Source organism: Rhamphochromis sp. 'chilingali' (assembly GCF_963969265.1).
Source record: "Rhamphochromis sp. 'chilingali' genome assembly, chromosome: 8".
Lineage (NCBI taxonomy): Eukaryota > Metazoa > Chordata > Actinopteri > Cichliformes > Cichlidae > Rhamphochromis > Rhamphochromis sp. 'chilingali'.
In genome coordinates, this window is record NC_137935.1 from 15,586,824 (window position 1) to 15,604,619 (window position 17,796).

Consider the following 17,796-nt stretch of genomic DNA (forward strand, 5'->3'; position numbering starts at 1 on the left):
AACACTTCCTGTATGCAGACAGAAGTACAGGAAGTACAAATTAAGCATCAACAACTAACAAGTCAGGAAAACCACCGGTTACATTCAGGAACAGGAAGCCGTGCACCGAAAAAAGAAAAACAACTCTTTGGACAGATGAAATCAAGATTAACTGTTAACAGAGCGATGGGAGAAGAAAAGCTCAGAGATGGAGAGAAACGGTTTATGACCTGAAGCATACTGTAACATCTGTCAAACACAGTGGAGGCACTGTTATGGATGCTACTGGAATCGAGTCACTAGTGTTTATAGATCATGTGATTGCTGATAAAAGCAGCAGGATGAGCAGTGAAGTGTACAGGGATATACTCTCTGCTCAGATTCAGCCAAATGCTGCAAAACTAGTCAGATAGTGCTTCACAGTGCAAATGGATAACCCTTAACAAGAGTTTTCCAAGAGTTTTCCCAAGAAACCCAAGAGTTTCTTAAGGCAAAGACATGATATATTCCTTGGTGTCCTAATCAGTCACCTGATTTCAGTACATCAGAGCATGTTTTTCAATTATTAAAAGTAAAACTAAATGCAGAAACCCACAAGCAAGCAGCATCTGAAGGTGGGTGCAGTAAAGGCCTGCAAAGCATCTCCAGAGAGGAAACACAGCAATTACTGATGTCCATGGGTTCAAGACTGGACATTCATTGACAGCAAAGGATTTTCTTTGAAATGATATAAAATGATGTCCGCCCAGTTACTTTTGATCATCTAAATATGTGATATAAATGTATAAAATGGCTCTAATTCCTAAGCATTTATTGCAAAACTTTTGTTAAACCCCTTAAATTAAAACAGAAAGTCTGCACTTCCATCACATCTTGACTGCTTGATTTAAAATTCAAAGCATCACGAGGTCAAGCAAAGGCTTGAAAGAGAATTCGTAACGACTTTGGAAAAAAGAACCAGAAAATCGAAGGACCCAACTAAATGGTACTTACTGACTTGGCAGCAAATGTCGTGGGTACGTTGTAGCTGCTGGAGCTGAAACGAAAATATTGTGAAGATGAACTAGAAAAAGCACATCCATGATACTTTAACTTGTTGTTTGTCTTTGTTTGTTTGTTGTTTTGCAGGCTATATAAATGTGGACATCTGAAAAAGATTACCTCATTACCACCGTTGTAATTTTAAAACGCTGAATCTAAAACATTTAAAATAGAAGAAAATGCTTGTCACACTGAGATTAGTTGCTCATCCTGTAGATTTATATTTCCCCTTCCCGCTGTGGAGATGATCCAGTGTACCTCAAGTCTTTATTAAGGCATTCGGCATCTGTGACTGAATTAAAATTAATTAATGATAATCCTGAAGTCTGGCAATACAGCAATGCTGAAACTGATGGTAAACCTTAAATTTATTGTACTGATGTATGTATTCACGCTATTTATTTATAGCACACTCTCTAAACCTGTCATGGTCCCTGTGCCTCACCATGTGTTTTTGTTGTTTTTGCTCTGTCTCTCTCTCTCTCTCTCCTGCCGGGGCGGTGCTCATTATGGGCTCCCGCCCCTGGCCAACGCACCTGCTATCTCCACACCTGCTGCCTATCGTCGCAATCCCGAGCCCTACTTAAGATGGCAGCACGGTGCTACTCGTCGCTGTATCGTTGAGCAATCAGTCTGTTTCTAACCGGAGTTTCTGTGTACAGATCTTTCCCGGACCCGGGAAAGTAAATAAATTCACTGTCTTCCTTGCAAGGATCCCTGGTCTGCGCGTGAGTCCGTTTACACCCCGTGACAAAACCTATTAAACCTTGGTATTAACTAATGCAGATTCTAATAAAACAGCATGATATCCATAGCTCACCCACGAGAATAACAAACTGTTGTATGTCTAAAACATATCATCAAATCTACAAGTTATAGTAGGAAATGCACCGGTAATTAACATTTACACGATTTGTGTAATCATTTTTTTCCTCGAACAGCTTCGAATTCTCCGAACTAAAGCCATTATCTTCTTTCCTCTTATTTAAGATGCACTAGTGCATCCGATGGTAAGCAGTGTGACAAAGTAGGCACCAAAGTACCTTTCCTTAGTATTTACAGAAGTCATCTGTCTCGTGTTATGGCTGCCATACAGACGCTTTCAGTTTGAACCTTTGCAGAGCAAAACCTTCACTTTCATACAAAGCAGCATACGTTTCTCCGAAAACATGTATTATATAACATGTATGTGCCTGTGCCAGCTATCCCATGTGCTCTGATTATATTTGAACTGTGAGCCAAGTGGCTATGATGTCATATTTAAACTTGATTTGCCAGACTACAGGACAGTGTTCTTCATAGGACAGTTCCTAAGCCTTGCAAACATTTCCATTGCAGAATCATACCCTATGAGTTAACCACCATAGCTGTGCAGCATTCCTACCACCATTTTTAAAGGACACATAACATTTTTGTTTTTCAAAATCCACATTAAAAATTCAAAGTTTCAACATTTTTTATTGTTTTCATTTATTAAAAGTAGTTTCAAAAGTGTAAATGTCTCACATGCACTATATTATGTTTATAATTTTTCAAAGTGTTGATCAGCATGACCAGAAAATGGACAACAGTTGTACTTTTCTGTAACCTAAGTAAACAATGTAACACAAAACAATGGAATCATAACTGAAGTGCATCAAAAACTATATTCCCACGTGGGGGATGATCCTGGGTCTCCTGGTTAAAAGTCTTGTTTTATTTGGTCTAAGCACAAAGGACATGAGACATCAGAGCATAACCCCACAGTTCAGTTGCACTGAACTCTCGCATATGCTCATATAAAAGGGAATATGCCTCATTTGCAAGGCTGCATGGTTAAAAAGAAAACAAACAGAGAATGTACATGGATTTGATTAGACAAACTTACCCTTGAGTCCTAAGGCAATGGCATGCTAGTTTTCTGTTAAGAGTTATGCTTTCTGCGGGTTCTGGAATATCCTAAATGAAACAGCTATGACAAAATAATATAGATGTAATGGGGCTCCACGTTTACATGCATTATTAGTGCCAGTTCCACATGGGGGAGGGAGTGAGGCACCTTAGTCGACTCTCACCTCAAAGCAGGATTAAAACTAAGAGGTAACAAATGTGAGAAATGACTCTGGCACAGAGGAAATATATAAATAAAGAAGTCATCAATAAACATCTTACCACGTGTGAATAATGCATGTGGCCATTTCCCATAGCCTGAGGCAGAAGATATTATTACACCATCAGATCAACTAGCCAAAGTAATAAGTTGGAGTGCAGAAACCTGGGGATGTTACACTCCCACAAAACACCCCGATTTCTTCAAACCCCAAACAGACACATGCACCCCTACACACACACACACACACACACACACACACACACACACACACACACACACACACATAGAGTTCATTAAAAAGAATAAAATATTGGCTGAATATTCTGTCTCATTCCAGGCCAACCCCAGCTGTTGACATGTGGTCAGCACAAAGCAGACTGTAATGCCGAGTGTCACCAGGGTTCACGTATCTCCTCGTTTAAAGAGAGCCATCTGATCTTGTGTTAATCTGTCTGGTAAAACGGTGCCATTCATTTGGCCCAACTCTACATTATTTCATGCATATGACAACTGACCAGGAAAAACACACTGATTTAGCTCAGAGTGACACCCCTGCTGTGGAAGTACTGACTACTAAGACCCTCTTACTAACATATCTGCAACACCTTTATAATATTGCAAAGGTAACACTGATTTGGCAACTTCTTTGAACAAAAATAAGACTCAACAAAAATAATATCATGTTATGTCTGTGAGAAGCTGCATGTAATGCTCAAAATTGAGAAATCTGTGACCCCATGAGCGACTCAGCCTAATTTGCCTCTGGGGACAACAGCCAATGTTTTTGTGGCTTTCTGTTATCCAAATATTTGAGTCAAGATTTCCATTTTTGTCCTCTGGTCATTGTTTCCACATCCAGATAAAGAACAAGAAGGTAATAAAAAGTTACAGCTCATGGTTTCTGGACGCTATATCCAATTTGCTTGCCACACGCAGCTTTTATCTGCATGCAACCACAGCCTGCTCACACATGAAAAACTCAAGGTAGGCTACAAAAACCTGAAAATATTCATGTAGCAAAAAGATTAATTTGTTAAGTAGCTATTGGTAGTAGTAGAGACTTATCCACTATTAGCTAGAATTGAATGAAAAGATCACCAAATTTTTTGTAAGTCATTCTGAGCTGCACACCAATATCAACTAGCAGTTGTGGCATTTCACATAAAAATGCAAATGTCACACTGCAGGTGGCACCACTGAAAAAGTCAGCAGGGTTCATCCTCTGGGCACCATGAATGTCCACGTAAAATGTCATGAGACTTAAATCAGGAGTTGGTCAGGATGTCTGAGCCAAAATGGCAAGCCAGCCAATAAAACAGAAAGACAGGCCAAACAGAAAAACAACACTGCCATTTGTAGCATAGATATAATTAATTATACATTAGTTGCTCAGAATGATGTCAGTGTTATTTTTTATATAGTTGCATACCATAATATTAATTTGGACTGTTGAGCATAACACACATGAAACTGAGCTGTTAACTAAAGCAACATGCAGCCCTGCATCTGAGAGTAAAGAACAGACAAAAAGAGGAAGAATGAGGAAGATTTTTGTGAACGCAGGCCAGAGATCTGAGTCATTTATTCACTTTGAATGACTTCCAGAAAAGGGGAAAAAAAATAAAACCAAAGGTGAAGAAAAGAAAGCTAGAAAGCAGGTTCCTTCATGTTTGATTTCCTACGGATGATCTACCAAACACAGTTCACTGAGAAACAGAAGCTTGCTGGAAACTAAGAGAAAATAATATGCTTGAAAACATAACTCCCCAAGAGAGTCACAGGATAAACTCTGATCTATTAAAGTGCCTTCGGAGTTGCTGTCTAGCATTTGAAAAGTCTTGTGTGTTCATGCAGTATAAGTTAATGGTTCAGCCACTCTCTAAGTGTTACAAATTCAGCCAAGAGTTCAGAATCTGTTTTTTATGCTCTTTCTCTCTGGATTTTGGGAATACAGCAGGTTAGAAACAGGGATTTTTATCTTCTGGCTCCAATTTAATTGTTCAGTAAGTTTACACTGCAGGTATTAAGGAAGAAGTTGGTGGCGTAAGAGGCGAGGACTGGGAAAAAAGAGAAGGGGAAATTCAGTAATGTGAGAGGTTAAAGGGCGCTGACTGCAGCAGCAGCAAAAAGCAGATGCTGGACGCTTCATATTACACCGCATCACCGGCTGACCAGGATATCATCTATAAACGACCTGAGCTGCCCTTTATACTGATAGGCACATCAGGGAGAGCCTGTATGGGGTGGGGAGGCTGCGAGAGACAAATAGAGTAAAGGAGACCAAAGGTGGAGACAGGAAAAGGCTAGAAGCTGGAAAGGGATTGATAAGAGGCAAACAGGAGCAATTAGTACAAGTCTGTAAGAGACAGAGGTCGGTGTCTGGTAGTAAGACAGGAAAATCAAGGTGTGAACTGGCAGGTACGCAAGAGGAGGAATCAAAGGGGAAAGCTGGGAGGGCAAAAAGCAGAGTTTTAAAAAGCACGCCTGGCATTCTGCTGTGATATCATTTCAACATTTCTCATCTCTCTTCATTTCTCGTACCCTAATCTCCACCTGTTCTCCTTTTCTGTTTCTTTACACATGCATGCTTCAGTGTTTCACTTATTTTTCTCTCCCCAAGTCTTTATTCTTCAAACAAATCTGCTCGCCTTCTGCTAAGTTGCACTCGCAGTATCATGTGACATAAACAACTCTGTGAACGTGGCTAGTCTTTTAATAGTAGCTGTCCTCGTTTTATTCGCCCACTGTCTCAGCCCCCTCTATCTCTCCTTCTCGCTGTCTCTATACTCATTCCTTGTTCACACAACACCTTATGCTGCAGTACCACCAGTAATGTGCTGCAAGGTCACCATCGCCACGGCAACTAGATAAACCATGCTTAAAGCAAGGACAAAGTGGTTAATGGTGTCAGGTCCAGCCTCTTATCATAGCAATATAAGGGAAAGACAGAGTTTTCAAATGACACTGTGACATCGGGAACGGCCACTGGGCTGTCCATTAATGAGGCTGCAGTGGTTAGGAGCAGGGGTAGCGCAACGGCAGGAGACAACGCCTGTATATATGCATATAGCTTTGCCGCAGGAGTGTCAAGCATAAGGTCCGGGAGCCAGAATCGGCCCGGCAAAGACTCCAATAAGGACCATTGGATGTGAAGGACATCGATTTTGGACTGGTAACTGCAACTTTTTGATATAAAAGTTTTAGACAAAGTTATTAACTTACAGATTTCTGTCATTTTACTTCTTACGATACATGTTGACAGAGTTCTTTAATTTAATACAACAGCATTTCAGCATCCATACATTCTCTTCCGCTTATCCTTTTTAGGGAGCCAATCCCAGCTACCATATGGCAAGAGGCAGTGTACACCCTGGACAAGTTGCCAGTTTGTCATAAGTCTAACAACCACTCGCACTCAGATTCCCACCTCACATTCACACCTAATTTGGAATGACCACTAACTGCATGTCTGTGGACTGTGGGAGGAGGCCATAGTTTCCGGAAAGAACCCAAACAAACAAAGGGAGAACATGCAAACTCCACACAGAAAGGCCAGGTGGTGGAACCGAACTCAGGACCTTCTTGCAGTGAGGCAACACTGGTCTGGTCTTTAAACCACACATCTATTCAAGCAGTTTCAAAAGTTGGTTTGGTTATTTCCTCCCCCAGAATGGCGCATACTATTTAAATACATTTTAATAATGGAAATAACAGATACACTGTGCTGCAAAATTGAAATTTAATGTGCTATGACTTAACACACTTGATTAATGGTGTCGTTTCTGACCTGTTTTGAAATATTGCATGAGGGATTTTGTTTTCTGAATACAAGTTATATTGAAGGTTTACATGCAGTCCTAATTAGAGAGGAAACGAATTTCCTCTATATGAAAACATCAAATGTCACAGTGACAACAAAAAATGGATTGTTGCCTTCAGATGATCTGCAGTTCTGCAGTGAGAATGCTGACAGGGAATGGAAAGAGAGAGTATATTTTTCCCATATTAGCTTCTCTTCATCGCCTCTATATAAGGTCTTGAATAATCAGGTCAAATCTTATTTTAAAGACCTGATAGTACCTCGCTCTCAGACTGCTGGCTTACTTGTGGTTCGTAGGATATTTAAAAGTTAAATGGGAGGCAGAGCCTTTAGCTTTCAGGCCTCTTAAGTTTGGATTTGGGAGACAAACACCCTCTCTACTTTTAAGATTACACTTAAAAACTTTCCTTTTTGATATAGCTTAGAGTTAGGGCTGGATAAGGTAACTCTATAAGCCAAGTCTGCTGGGGACTTCCTATGATCACTGAACTTTTTTTTTTCACTTTTATTATTTGCTATTAGATTAACTATTACATTAGTTATTATTGATTGATTGATTGATTGATTGATTGAATCTTTATTTTGAACATGTTGAAAAAGTACAACAAAATAGAATTAAGAGACAAATGAACAAAGCAAAACAAAAGGAAAATGAGCAACCACAGCTCCAAATAACTTTCATGTTCAAAAAGGAGCAGGAAGAAGCATAAGCTTATTTAATCCCACCCCTTTTCCACTATCTAGTATCAATAGACTACAGAAATACCTCCTTGCAATTACATTATATGACATGTGTATTTTTTTTAAATATATATACATATATGTTTCTATCTATCCATACATACGTATATACACATACGCACATATACACATTTTCAATAACCCCATTAACACCTCAAGGATACACAACCTACAAATATATACATATACCCATACCAACATACCCGTGCACCCGCACACACATGAAAATATTAGACAAGAACACCCTATCAAATCTCTACCTTTTCCCTGTACCCTGTAAAAACCATATCCTTAAACCGCTTTTTAAACTGCGCCATGCTTGGACATTGCTTCATATCTTTACTTAGTCTGTTCCACAGCTTCACTCCACACACAGAGATGCAAAAACTTTTTAATGTTGTACGGATACGAGGATGTTTTAAATTTAATTCCTCCCTCAAATTGTATCCCCGTTCCCTTTTAGAAAACATTTTTAGAATATTGTCAGGAAGCAGGTTATTTATTGCTTTATATATAATTTGTGCAGTGAGAAAATGAACCAGATCTGTGAATTTTAGAATTTTTGATTTTAAGAATAGTGGATTTGTATGATCTCTGTAACCAGTTTTATGGATTATCCTTATGGCCCTTTTTTGTAATATAAAGATTGATGATAGCGAACATTTGTAAGTATTGCCCCAAACCTCTGCACAGTAATTCAAATACGGTGCAATCAGGGAACAATAGAGAATGTGGAGTGATTTGTGGTCCAGAATGTGTTTTACTTTACTCAAGATTGAGACACTTCTTGAAATTTTGTTATGTATATGATTTATATGAGACTTCCAGTTTAATTTATCATCTATAATCACGCCAAGAAACTTATGCTCAAGTACTCTTTCAATTTCCACACCATCTACATGAATCTGCACTTCTGCATTTCTAAGGGAATTCCCAAATAAGATTATTTTAGTTTTACTTAGATTTAGTGATAGTTTGTTCCTGTTAAACCATTTTTTTAATTTTGCACATTTCTGAAGTAATTGTTTCCAGCAGCTCCTTTAGATTCCCCCCAGAACAAAAAATATTTGTGTCATCTGCAAATAATACTAATTTTAATATATCAGATGCCTTACAAATATCATTTATATAAATAATAAATAATTTTGGACCCAGTACAGAGCCTTGTGGAACACCACAAGCAATGTCCAAGCATGATGAGGAATGGACACCCAGCTTCACAAATTGTTTCCTGTCACTTAAATAATTTTTCACCCATTGCAGTACAACCCCCCTAATCCCATACCGTTCCAGTTTATTAATTAATATGTCATGATTGATTGTGTCGAATGCTTTCTTGAGATCCAGAAATACTCCAGCTGCATACTGTTTCTGATCTATAGCATTCGTAATCTCCTCAATTGATTCGATTAATGCCAGAGATGTTGATCTTTTTGATCTGAATCCATATTGACTGTCAGAGAGTAATTTATATTTATCTAAGAATTTGTCTAATCATTTATTAAACAGGTTTTCTAGGATTTTGGAGAATTGTGGTAGTAAAGAAACAGGCCTGTAATTTGTGAAGTGGCGTCTATCCCCGGTTTTATGCAGCGGCACAACTTTAGCTATTTTCCTTTTGTATGCCACTTTTCCCGTCTGAAATGATAAGTTCCAAATATATGTTAGAGGTCCTACAATTCCTTCAATGACCTTCTTGACGATTTTCATGTCAATATCATTACAATCAGTAGATGTTTTATATTTACACATGTGTACAATGTCAATTATTTCTTTTTCCTCCACTGATGTGAGGAACATTGAGTTAGGGTTCCTATCAATCAGGTTTTCACTACATTCTACTGATGGCAGTGACTCAGGAATTTGTTCTGCCAGTTTTGGTCCAATATTTACAAAATAATGATTAAAGCTGTTGACCTTATCAGCAGTGTTTTCCATAATATTGCCATTGTCGATAAAGTATTGAGGATAACTTTGTTGTCCAGAATTATTTTTAATGATACAGTTTAAAACATCCCATATTCCCTTCATATTATGTTTATTGTTGTTCAATATTTTACTATAATACTCCTTTCTACATACACGTATAATATTGGTCAACTTATTTTTGTATTTTTTATATTTATTTTCAGCATCTTTTGTTCTTTGTTTTAGGAATTCCCTATAGAGTGTATTTTTCTTTTTACATGTGTTTTGTAAACCCTTGGTGATCCATGGTCTATCTGAATATTTGTGCTTTCTGTTGTATTTTATTGTTGGACAGTTTTTATCGTACAACTCCATGAATATTCTTAAAAATATGCCATATGCAATATCAATATCAGTTTCTTTGTACACATTGTCCCAGTCCTGATTTAATAGATCGTTCTTAAATGCAGTCATAGTTTCTTCTGTCCTTACACGTCTGTATCTCAGTTGTTCTTCATGCTGATTTTTCTTATAATTAGTGTCATAAACTGCAAAAACTGGTAGGTGATCACTGATGTCAGTAATTAATATTCCGCTCACAATGTTGTTTTCCATATTGTTAGTGAAAACATTGTCAAGTAAGGTGGCACAATGTGGTGTAATTCTGCTAGGCCTGGTTATTTTAGGATGTAAACTCAAACTGTACATAGTGTTTAGGAATTCGTCGGTCATTTTATGCTTTTTCGGATTCAACAGGTCAATATTAAAATCACCACAGATAAACATAACTTTTTGATTTGTTTTAGAGAATATTTCCTCTATGAAGTCATTAAATACTATATTAATGTCTGGTTCTCTTCCACACTGTGTCTTCTGTCCTCTGTCCCTCCCCTCGCTGCCCCTCCCTGCGCCTGGTTCTTGAGGTTTCTTAAACCTCAAAGGAAGTTTTTTCTTCCCAACTTTTGCCAAGTGCTTGCTTTGGATCGTTTAATGGTTGGGGTTTTCTCTGTATTATTTTAGGGTCTTTACCTTACAATATGAAGTGTCTTGAGGCTACTGTTGTTTTGATTTGGTGCTATATAAATAAAACTGAAAACTGTGCATTAGTTTGATTTTAGGCAATTTTCTCTTGAATCTACAGTACCTCAGGAAAAATAAAGCCTTTGCTTGGTTTCCTCCCTCTCAAGCTGCTAGAGGAACAGTGATGGGCATCTTAGTCATGGCACAAGTTAACTCAAATACCTTGCCGGGGTTTAACTGAAATTATAGGGCTCACACATGAACCCTGTCAAACAAACGCAAGCTGGAGATTTGATCCGACAGTCTTCAGCTGAGTGTTAGTCATTGTGGAATGATACTCCATTATGATGACGGTTAGACAGATTGTACCATCAGGGTAATCTTATACCTCATTCTGATGCTGAGTTTGCGACACTCATACACACACACATATTAGCACTGCGACAGCAGGCCTGCATCAGCTAGAGGAAACACAATTGTAGTGATAAACGTAAGGTCACCAAGTGCATTTATAATCAGGATACTACCATATGAGTGATACGTATGCATATGCACATCAACGATCTCTCGTGCACTCTCTCTAATTCACACACACACATTAACCACACAGTCTGTGACTCCCTCCTTTAGCTGTAAGACAAACAGAGGGGAGGGGAGATGACAAGGGGCAGTCAAGTGGCACGTGTGCAAGCTGTCGTCTGCACTGTGGTATCAGCACAAGTGTTTAAAGAGCCTGACATGCACATAGACAGAAGGGGTGAGGCACTTGTAGCACACTCATATGACTTGGGATGTGTGAGATCATATAGATTTCATGGTTAAGATATGTGGTTTGATATGCTACACAGGGAGAGGGGATTACATGCAGTCCCCATGTACACATACATTGTGTGGATGTACACATTGTCTTCCTCCTTTACTGCAGTACGGCTACTTTGCTGTGGTGATGCCAGCCTGGTGTAATGCAGCGGCAGCAAGGGTGTCACTGAGTTCATGGACATAAACCAACCCACTGCCAGACCAGTCTGCTCCTCTCAGGAATAGCAATGGAGGTGGTGCGTGTGTGAGTATATGTGTGCAAAAAAGTGTGGGTGGGAGGGTAGATTTTGAAAGATTGGAAAACGCTGAGAATGAGAGGAAGAGTCACAGACCGAAAGACTGATAGAGACAGTGAGTGATAGAAGAAGATGTCCAGGGGATATAGATTTAATGGCTGGAAAGGTGGAAGACAGATGCTCATGAAAAAGGAAAAAACACCTAAATTGTAAATTCACTTGGCATCTCAGCATGTGTCATTTCAAGCACAGGGCCATTTTCAGCAAATGCACAAACACAATTGATGTCACTGACATGACTGTTCAGTTTAACAATGTCTGTTTCGCTTTGAGACATGTCAGCCTCGAAAGACAATACAGGCAGACAAGTGAATGCAAAAGTTATAATAAAGAAAAGCAGCACAGTTAAAGTGACAGACAGATGGAAAGACAGGGAAGGGAAAGGTGGCATGGCCTGAGAAACAGAACAGATATTTTGCAAATAATGAGAGGAGTGAGGAAAATAAGCAAAAGGTAGAAAAGGTAGAGCAAAATGAGAATTATTTATGAGCTACTTGGCTGTGGAATTCCTTTACAGAAAAAAAAAAAAAAAAGATTAGTAACTGTGAGATGATCCCCGATTAGGAATGGAGGTCTGAAAAAGCTTAATAACATAACGTAAAGTTCAGTAGATGAAGATTATTAATGCTAATGATTTGACCTTCTGGGACTTTTTTCCACATCCAAGAGTCTGGCATTTTTGATCAAATGAGGAAATACCAAAGAAGTGCCCCTCTCAGAAGAAAATATCACCACCACACCCACATGCGAAATGCAGGATCCATGGCTTGTCATCAGATCTATATAAAGATCTAGTAAAGCGCTATATAAATACAGGCCATTTACCATTTACCAGATCAGCAAATCGGCCAAACATGGGGATAATCTGTACTCTTCAGCTGTCTCTGACCAGTGATTCTGTTTGACACCTTAATCTGTAGAAACCACAGAGGGCTGCTCTATGGAGCCAACTGTATTTACTATAGATTACATCTTCCACTAGTGTGCATTAGTCCGGTGACAGCTTTGCAGACTGCAGGGAAAACAGCAATCATACACCATTGACTGACTCACTGTGACTTTGCCACTCGCCAAATGGCCTCGTAGGACTTCCCCAACCATTTGTCTGAGTGGCTGTCTATCTGCCACTTACACGCTCTGTGTCGAATTTCTGAGGCTTGGAATTCAAAGTCGTGTCCGCTCACGTTCTTTTGCTTTCACCTTGATCAAAGCATCCACACTATTTTCTTATTTTCTGGTAACTGAATAAGGGGCGATCGTGGCTCAAGAGTTAGGAGTTCGCCTTGTAATCGGAAGGTTGCCGGTTCGAGCCCCGGCTCGGACAGTCTCGGTCGTTGTGTCCTTGGGCAAGACACTTCACCCGTTGCCTACTGGTGGTGGTCAGAGGGCCCGGTGGCGCCAGTGTCCGGCAGCCTCGCCTCTGTCAGTGCGCCCCAGGGTGGCTGTGGCTACAATGTAGCTTGCCATCACCAGTGTGTGGATGACTGGATATGTAAAGCGCTTTGGGGTCCTTAGGGACTAGTAAAAGCGCTATATAAATACAGACCATTTATCATAATGCAAATCAGAGTAAGGGTGAGTTCATGTTGTTATGCACATACACTTTAGCTTTTTCAAACAAACACACTGCTCATCTGCATTCAACAGACTGCCCCGTGGCTGCTGAAGACAGCAGGGAGATGACATCACTTCGAAAGGACAGAAGAGGTGGTGGATGAAACTAGAAGGTGGGGGAGGATGAGAAATGAGGACAGACCTTTTCTACATTTTTTTTTTTTAAATTGCAAAGAAATTCACAAACGCAGGTAATCAAGCATTCTCTCACTCTCCCTATTAGAGCATCTTCTTGTCTTACACACTCCTAGTTGATCAGTCAGAGTTATGCGTGCTGTGAAATTCAGTATGTATCTGAGTGCCTCCACACGCCGCTGTTCTATACCCTAATGACCTTGTAGATCTGCAGAGAAGTTCTTTCAACCGACTCAGACACTGAAAGAGAAGCAAAGCGAGAGCCACAAAAAAAGCAGGCAGACAGAATAAAACTGAAAGCTGCAGGGAGAGACAGAGACAGAGATGTGCAATATGAGAAAGTAGAACTGTGAAAGAGAGTGGCAGGTGTGGAGATAATGATTGATAACAAGCAGCAAGGAGTGTGAGTTTGGTAAATAACAAAAATGTGCATGTGAGCTCAAATATGGTACTCGTTTTACTTCTACCACTATACATAGCGGTAGGTGTGCCACCCACAAACAATCAACATTCAGGCATCATTGCATTTTTTCTTCTTCTTCTAAATTTTAAACCTGTATTTTCAATTTTGTGAGTCACTATCAATTGCCATGACACCGGAGCAAGATACCATTAAGGGAAAATCACCTCGCAGCATCAAAATAAGTCTTTTACCGGTAAACCACCGCAATGCTTTTATTGTGTTTTTATTGCTCTGGAAAGTGAAGGTATAGTTCTAAATGTGAGCAGCTATAAGCTGTGCCTTTGATAAATTAATATTTTACCTTCTTTTTGATAAGTGGGTTGGTGTTTAAAAAAAAAATCAGAAAGTTCAAAAGATTTCACAGAGAATTTTAGGTGCGAGGCACTCATGAAGCTTAAAATGAAACCCTCCATTCTGTCATCGAAGAGACATCATGCACCACAACCCCTTTTTGTGCAGTGTGGAAAATGTATGTAGATGAGTGGCAAATGAGATGTGCATGAAGATAAACTGGGAATCACATTTTTTAACAGAAATTATGCACATGTAATAATCATAATTTCATCACATGATTGCTCCTCGTTTCCTAACCAATCCTGGTGCAAAGATAACAGCATTTAATGTACTTTTCTTAACGGATATTGTGAATATTTTACATTACACACAATATTCAACAGATTTTTTTTTTCTTTTTTGCACGTGCGTTTGTGTGTCAGTCTGAGTAACGTTCAGGTCATTTCCTGAGGGCAGCTGCACTGTAAACACCAGTAGCCTTGCTTTTGTACAGAAGTGCAGGACTGTTCTCGAGTCAGAGATTGAGTTGGTGTGCGTGTGCGCGTGTATTTATGTTTCTCATTCAGGTATCCATCAGGGTGAGAGCATATTTAGCATTAGTGTTACCAGCAGTTTTCACACAACAGGGACTTTATTGCAGTCCAAAAATAAGACAGACACAGTGTAAACGAAAAGGGAATGTGTGTCAGTGTGAGTGTGTGTGTCTTTGTGTGTGAGTGTGTGCTAACTACTCTGCGAAACATTAAACACCAACCTTACCCATTCTTTTTTGTCTGCTCAGCTCTTTTCCACATTTATGCTCTCGCAAATCAAAACTACCACACATTAGCAGTGAGGCGCAGTGTCAATCTGCACATGTACACACATAATTAGAAACACTCATAAAACTCACTCAAACACCCATCAACACATCAACACACTCAACGTCCAGATGGCGAATAAAAATTTTCAAAAGCGAGTCACGGCAGAACAAAGGAGAAAAAGTAAGAATGGACAACTCGGTCTTGTTAACGCAGAGTAGCACGCAACCCACACAAACACACACACTCACACAGACACACACACACACACATATAAACTGAGTAAACAGCAAGACTTACTGTATCTCTGCATGGACTCATCTGACTGCTGCTGAGGGGAGAATGGAAAGCGAAAACCTCATGCTTGCTTCGCGGCACTCCTCTCTTTCACTCCCTCTGCCACCGCCCCCTCCTCCTTCCTTTTTCCTTCGCTTTCTCTCTCCCTTGCCTCTTTTCCTTCCTCCTCCTCCTCCTCCTTTTCTTCTTTCCCTCTCTCCCTCCTTCCTTCTTGGCAGAGCCTTACAGTATTCAGATACACCAGTCTCCATATAAGGCAGCACAGCTAAACATGTCACACATAATTTATCCACAGCAGGCTGCAAGTTCACCTTTCACAGCCCGTGCTTGGATCGTATGCAATGGAGGGAGGGAAGGAGAGAGGGAGGGCAACGCAGGGGAACAGACAAACTTCTGCTGTCAACAGCCACGTTCCTACGATTTGGCAGCGCGAGGGAGAGTGCACGCATCCGTGTGCACGTGTGTATGTTAACAAATGCTGACAATCAGACCGTGAAAGTGCTACCGGAGACCGAAATGCAATTCACCTGCACTGTTCCAACACCTCCCTCTCTGTCTCTCCACCATCTGTATCTGCAGTCAGTTAATCTTATACAGATGATGTTTGCGAGACCTGTCCACCCGCACGCCCCCTCCTCCACCACCACCCTGCTCTCAGGAAAAGAGAGAGAACTGCAAAGGAGGAATACACAGAGACTTGAAAAAAAAGACAGGAAGAGTTATAGTCTGAAAGAGGGAGAGGCAGCAAGTGAGAAGGGTGAGATAAAAATAATATGTCAACAAATAAGATGCTATCCGGAATGCTGTCTGGTTGCAGCAGGGAGAATCAGCGCAATTCCCTCTGATGATGTGTCAGGTTTTGCAATCGATGGCTTCAAAAATACATAGTTCCTGACCTCTCTTCTGCCTCTCTCGGTTGAGTTTTTCTCTTTTTTTTCTTTTTTGAACCTCAGTCTTTCTAACGGTCTTGAAGAAAAACAAAAGCACCATAAAGATAGCTGCTGTGAAAGGCAAGAAGAGGAAAAAGCAAGGAATAAGAGAATGGGAATAATAATAGCTGCACTTGAGAAGCCGTGTTGGCTGTTAGCTTTTTCCTCCCTCCTCCACAGCTTCAGTCCACTCACAGGACAGCAAGAGTCACAGCTCTGTTGCCATGGCTTCTAACTCCATCAAACACTACGTCAGGTGCATGTGTGTATGTGTGTGAGCATGTGTGAATATCTGGCTTTGTTATTGCAGAGGTGCGTGTGTGTGCGTTCATGCATGTGTGTGTGCGTGTGAGGTGGGTGTTACCGAGTGACTCAGAGCCACATCACTGACTTATAGCAGCAGTATTTCATCCTGTATATTATTTATTTGTGCATGTGTGTTGGTGTGTGCGTGTAAGACAGTAAGTTGTTGACTGAACAGCAAGCTAAAGCCCGCCTTCAAAGGCACCTATGATGGATCTCTGCACTGCTCTAAGTGTTTAGCTCCAGCTTCTATAAATATTTATCGGTTCGTTCATAGAGTCAAAGCAACACAATACAGACACCAGCAATATGGAATTCAGATTTTAGAGATGGCAAGTCATTGTTCTGTGCCCAAAAAAGGTCCTGTAGTTGGCTTAGAGGACTATGCTCAACTGTGTCTCCAAATGTGTACATGTTGCACTGTGATCTTTTATAAATCAGGTGAACTCTAAAACCCATTTTTGCACTGGAAAAAGCATCATCTGTAGTCGGACTATGCATGCTGGAATAGTGTACTTATGATAACAGTGAGGAAGTTCAGTTTGGAATGATGCGCACTTCTTGCCCTTAATTATGAAGCAGCATGGGAAGGACAACCAACCCTGATCAGCAATTACATCACTGCTAGTCAGCTAATATTAACAGCCGCTGATGTTGTGGCTGCGTTTGGTGTTAATGTGCATAAAACAGTCATTTTCATCACAGAAGAATTTAGTACTTGATGTGTTTCAGAGGCTCGGCGAGTTGTAAATGTCCAATAAATGCAACAGTTAATGTGACACATTCAAATGCAGCGGTGTTACTTCAAATGAGTGCACAACTTGCCATATTTGATTTGAAACTATCCTGTCAAAATTACGCAAGTGTACATAGTGTAACTACTCATCTACCTCATTCAGAACACTCATCAACACTTCTGCAGGCAACATGGCAAATATTACAATGTTAAAATGATCCTTTCAAATGGAAGAAGAGTATTGTAGTTAGAATTGCTGCTTCACAGCAAGAAGGTTCATGAGTTCAAATCCAGGCTGGGGCCTTTCTGTGTTCTCCCCATGTCTGCGTGAGATCTCCTCCCACAGTTTAAACACATCTATGGGGTTAGGTTAAGTGCATGTGTGCACTTGTGTGTTAATGTGTTTCTGAAGTAACCGTGGGTATGGATGTTTGTTTGTCTCTATATATTAGCCCTGCATGAGATTAGCGACCTGTCTAGGGTGTACCTAGATGGATGGATGGATGGAT

The 17,796-nt window shown here is 40.1% G+C and overlaps 2 protein-coding genes across 4 annotated transcripts in view; one reads left to right on the forward strand and one right to left on the reverse strand.

The window, feature by feature from the left end:
- LOC308401812 (muscleblind-like protein 1) overlaps positions 1-17,796 on the reverse strand; it is a 68,333-nt gene that overhangs the window by 47,016 nt on the left and 3,521 nt on the right. Inside the window, exon 1 of one of the 3 annotated variants that reach the window (XM_080890248.1) lies at positions 15,323-15,397. The exons of the other annotated variants lie outside the window; for them this stretch is intronic. The gene's annotated coding sequence lies outside the window, so the exon portion shown is untranslated. Of the gene's footprint in view, positions 1-15,322; positions 15,398-17,796 lie in introns of those variants that run through there. 3 annotated transcript variants of the gene reach the window in all.
- The window catches only part of LOC308401559 (succinate receptor 1-like), a gene marked incomplete at both ends in the record, with an annotated part of 53,692 nt that overhangs the window by 2,226 nt on the left and 33,670 nt on the right, over positions 1-17,796 (forward strand).